This window comes from Oncorhynchus kisutch, linkage group LG6 (assembly GCF_002021735.2).
Source record: "Oncorhynchus kisutch isolate 150728-3 linkage group LG6, Okis_V2, whole genome shotgun sequence".
In the NCBI taxonomy this organism is placed as follows: Eukaryota; Metazoa; Chordata; class Actinopteri; order Salmoniformes; family Salmonidae; genus Oncorhynchus; species Oncorhynchus kisutch.
The window spans coordinates 26,724,257-26,729,933 of record NC_034179.2 but is presented as its reverse complement, the minus strand read 5'-3'; positions in this window follow the sequence as shown (position 1 = coordinate 26,729,933).

Below are 5,677 nucleotides of genomic sequence, written 5' to 3'. Positions count from 1 at the left end.
TACCAGTGCAGTGGTATATTTTGAGATAACCAACTATCGCATCGATGTTAGCATAGAGTTAATTAGCACCCATTTGCACGTGAGCTAGCTAATTGCTTGCAATGAGGGAATCTTATTTAGACCAATTTGCCTATTTGAGCAGTAAGCCTAGGTTTACATGTACAGTTATGTAATCGATTTGATCTGGCTCTAAATGTGTATCGTTGATGCCGACGGCTATTTCCTAAGTTACACATAGCGAGTCTACACAGCCTACACACAGTATATACAATAATGAATTCACCTGGTCCCAACATACATGGCAAGTCAAGAAAAGTTATTGTAATTTGTCCACACTGCAAACTGAAGTTAAATAAGAAAAACTTCAAAACACATTTACGAAGAAAGCATACACATTGCTTTGAAACCGTGTCCAAGGAAAGATTTTTGGTGGTGACAACAAACGGTTAGGGCCTACATAAACCTGTCCCAACATCAGACCCAACACCTTTCCACTGTTACACCTGGCTATCAGCGGAGTCTTGTCTGGCAGAGGAACAGTTAATTCAGCCTCATTTACTACCTTTAAAAAAAACATTGCTGACATTGCTACCTCCCGAGTGGCGCAGAGGTCTAAGGCACTGCATCTCAGTGCTAGAGGTGTCACTACAGATGCTGGTTCGATTCGGGGCTGTATCACAATTGGCCCAGAGCTGTCTGGTTCAGGGGAGGGTTTGGCCGGGCTAGTCAATGTAACTAAGAATTTGTTCTTATTTACATTTACATTACTTGCCAGGTAAAAAAAAATGCTAACTTGCTTAAACAAATGTGGTTTCTACTGACAATTGAGATGTACAACCTATGGCATAAGGGGATGACGAGTGGATAAGAGGCAATCCGTAATTTAAAGTAAGACCGCGAGCTAGGACCGACATAGTCAATATACAGTTGAAGTCGGAAGTTTACATGAGGCCTCACCTCCTGGCTACACTAGTGACCATATCCCCCATGCATCCCGCAAAGGTGGAGGTGTTGCTAACATTTACGATAGCAAATGTAAATTTACAGAAAAAAATGACGTTTTCATCTTTTGAGCTTCTAGTCATGAAATCTATGCAGCCTACTCAATCACTTTTTATAGCTACTGTTTACAGGCCTCCTGGGCCATATACAGCGTTCCTCACTGAGTTCCCTGAATTCCTATCGGACCTTGTAGTCATAGCAGATAATATTCTAATCTTTGGTGACTTTAATATTCACGTGGAAAAGTCCACAGACCCACTCCAAAAGGCTTTCGGAGCCATCATCGACTCAGTGGGTTTTGTCCAACATGTCTCTGGACTCACTCACTGTCACAGTCATACGCTGCACCTAGTTTTGTCCCATGGAATAAATGTTGTGGATCTTAATGTTTTTCCTCATAATCCTGGACTATCGGACCACCATTTTATTACGTTTGCAATTGCAACAAATAATCTGCTCAGACCCCAACCAAGGAACATCAAAAGTCGTGCTATAAATTCACAGACAACACAAAGATTCCTTGATGTCCTTCCAGATTCCCTCTGTCTACCCAAGGATGCCAGAGGACAAAAATCAGTTAACCACCTAACTGAGGAACTCAATTTAAACTTGCGCAATACCCTAGATGCAGTTGCACCCCTAAAAACTAAAAACATTTCTCATAAGAAACTAGCTCCCTGGTACACAGAAAATACCCGAGCTCTGAAGCAAGCTTCCAGAAAATTGTAACGGAAATGGCGCCACACCAAACTGGAAGTCTTCCGACTAGCTTGGAAAGACAGTACCGTGCAGTACCGATGAGCCCTTACTGCTGCTCGATCATCCTATTTTTCTAACTTAATTGAGGAAAATAAGAACAATCCGAAATTCCTTTTTGATACTGTCGCAAAGCTAACTAAAAAGCAGCATTCCCCAAGAGAGGATGACTTTCACTTTAGCAGCGATAAATTCATGAACTTCTTTGAGGAAAAGATTATGATTATTAGAAAGCAAATTATCTCTTGACACAATGATGAAATTAATCATGGCCTCTAAACCGTCAAGCTGCATACTGGACCCTATTCCAACTAAACTACTGAAAGAGATGCTTCCTGTGCTTGGCCCTCCTATGTTGAACATAATAAACGGCTCTCTATCCACCGGATGTGTACCAAACTCACTAAAAGTGGCAGTAATAAAGCCTCTCTTGAAAAAGCCAAACCTTGACCCAGAAAATATAAAAAACTATCGGCCTATATCGAATCTTCCATTCCTCTCAAAAACTTTAGAAAAGGCTGTTGCGCAGCAACTCACTGCCTTCCTGAAGACAAACAATGTATACGAAATGCTTCAGTCTGGTTTTTGACCCCATCATAGCACTGAGGCGGCACTTGTGAAGGTAGTAAATTACATTTTAATGGCATCGGACCGAGGCTCTGCATCTGTCCTCGTGCTCCTAGACCTTAGTGCTGCTTTTGATACCATCGATCACCACATTCTTTTGGAGAGATTGGAAACCCAAATTGGTGTACACGGACAAGTTCTGGCCTGGTTTAGATCTTATCTGTCGGAAAGATATCAGTTTGTCTCTGAATGGTTTGTCCTCTGACAAATCAACTGTAAATTTCGGTGTTCCTCAAGGTTCCGTATTTTACCTCTTGGGGATGTTATTCGAAAACATAATGTTAACTTTCACTGCTATGCGGATGACACACAGCTGTACATTTCAATGAAACATGGTGAAGTCCCAAAATTGCCCTTGCTAGAAGCATGTGTTTCAGACATAAGGAAGTGGATGGCTGCAAACTTTCTACTTTTAAACTCGGACAAAACAGAGATTCTTGTCCTAGGTCCCAAGAAACAAAGAGATCTTCTGTTGAATCTGACAATTAATCTTAATGGTTGTACTGCCGTCTCAAATAAAACTGTGAAGGACCTCGGCATAACTCTGGACCCTGATCTCTCTTTTGAAGAACATATCAAGATCATTTCAAGGACAGCTTTTTTTTCATCTAAGTAACATTGCAAAAATCAGAAACTTTCTGTCCTTAAATGATGCAGAAAAATTAATCCATGCTTTTGTCACTTCTAGGTTAGACTACTGCAATGCTCTACTTTCCGGCTACCCGGATAAAGCACTAAATAAACTTCAGTTAGTGCTAAATACGGCTGCTAGAATCCTGACTAGAACCCAAAAATTTGATCATATTACTCGAGTGCTAGCCTCTCTACACTGGCTTCCTGTCAAAGCAAGGGCTGATTTCAAGGTTTTACTGCTAACCTACAAAGCATTACATGGGCTTGCTCCTACCTATCTCTCTGATTTGGTCCTGCCGTACATACCTACACGTACGCTACGGTCACAAGACGCAGGCCTCCTAATTGTCCCTAGAATTTCTAAGCAAACAGCTGGAGGCAGGGCTTTCTCCTATAGAGCTCCATTTTTATGGAACGGTCTGCCTACCCATGTCAGAGACGCAAACTCGGTCTCAACCTTAAAGTCTTTACTGAAGACTCATCTCTTCAGTGGGTCATATGATTGAGTGTAGTCTGGCCCAGGAGTGGGAAGGTGAACGGAAAGGCTCTGGAGCAACGAACCGCCCTTGCTGTCTCTGCCTGGCCGGTTCCCCTCTTTCCACTGGGATTCTCTGCCTCTAACCCTATTACAGGGGCAGAGTCATTGGCCTACTGGGGCTCTCTCATGCCGTCCCTGGAAGGGGTGCGTCACCTGAGTGGGTTGATTCACTGATGTGGTCATCCTGTCTGGGTTGGCGCCCCCCCTTGGGTTGTGCCATGGCGGAGATCTTTGTGGGCTATACTCAGCCTTGTCTTAGGATGGTAAGTTGGTGGTTGAAGATATCCCTCTAGTGGTGTGGGGGCTGTGCTTTGGCAAAGTGGGTGGGGTTATATCCTTCCTGTTTGGCCCTGTCCGGGGGTGTCCTCGGATGGGGCCACAGTGTCTCCTGACCCCTCCTGTCTCAGCCTCCAGTATTTATGCTGCAGTAGTTTGTGTCGGGGGGCTAGGGTCAGTTTGTTATATCTGGAGTACTTCTCCTGTCCTATTCGGTATCCTGTGTGAATCTAAGTGTGCGTTCTCTAATTCTCTCCTCCTCTCTTTCTTTCTCTCGGAGGACCTGAGCCCTAGGACCATGCCCCAGGACTACCTGACATGATGACTCCTTGCTGTCCCCAGTCCACCTGGCCGTGCTGCTGCTCCAGTTTCAACTGTTCTGCCTTATTATTATTCGACCATGCTGGTCATTTATGAACATCTGAACATCTTGGCCATGTTCTGTTATAATCTACACCTGGCACAGACAGAAGAGGACTGGCCACCCCACATAGCCTGGTTCCTCTCTAGGTTTCTTCCTAGGTTTTGGCCTTTCTAGGGAGTTTTTCCTAGCCACCGTGCTTCTACACCTGCATTGCTTGCTGTTTGGGGTTTTAGGCTGGGTTTCTGTACAGCACTTTCAGATATCAGCTGATGTACGAAGGGCTATATAAAAATAAATTTTCTTTTATTTGACATACACTTAGGTTGGAGTCATTAAAACTTGTTTTTCAACCACTCCACAAATGTCTTGTTAACAAACTATAGTTTTGGCATGTCGGTTAGGACATCTACTATGTGCATGACACAAGTAATTTTTCCAACAATGTTTACAGACATATTATTTCACTTATAATTCACTGTTTCACAATTCCAGTGGGTCAGAAGTTTACATACACTAAGTTGACTGTGCCTTTTAAACAACTTGGAAAATTCCAGAAAAGGATGTCATGGCTTTAGAAGTTTCTGATAGGCTAATTGACATCATTTGAGTCAATTGGGGGTATACCTGTGGTTGTATTTCAGAAAGGAGATGCGTTTTGTCTCATAGAGATGAACGTACTTTGGTGCGAAAAGTGCAAATCAATCCCAGAACAACAGCAAAGGACCTTGTGAAGATGCTGGAGGAAACCAGTACAAAAGTATTCACAAAATAGATGGCATCAAGAGGAGGGGAAATTATGTTGCTTCAATATATCCACATCTCAAGACATCAGTTAAAGCTTGGTTGCAAATGGCTCTTCCAAATGGACAATGACCCCAAGCATACTTCCAAAGTTGTGGCAAAATGGTTTAAGGACAACAAAGTCAAGGTATTGGAGTGGCAATCACAAAGCCCTGACCTCAATCCTATCAAAAATCTTTGGGCAGAACTGAAAAAGGTGTGTGAGCAAGGAGGCCTACAAACATGACTCCATTACAGCAGCTCTGTCAGGAGGAATGGGCCACAATTCACCCAATTTATTGTGGGATGCTTGTGGAAGGCTACCCAGAAAGTTTCACCCAAGTTAAACAATGTTTAAAGGCAACGCTACCAAATACTTATTGAGTGTATGTCAACTTCTGACCCACTGGGACTGTGATGAAATAAATAAAAGCTGAAATAAATCATTCTCTCTACTATTATTCTGACATTTCACATTCTTAAAATAAAGTGGGGATCCTAGCTGACCTAAGACGGAATTTTTACTAGGATTAAATGCATTTGGCTAGGGTGTATGTAAACTTCCGACTTCAACTGTAACTATTTGTTCAGCACTTTTGAAATATACAGCGACAGAATTCAGAACATGGGCCGTTCTTACAGTATTCTCTCTGTACACCAAGTCAGAACTGCAGGATAAATAAAGCGGGCATATAAGCAGA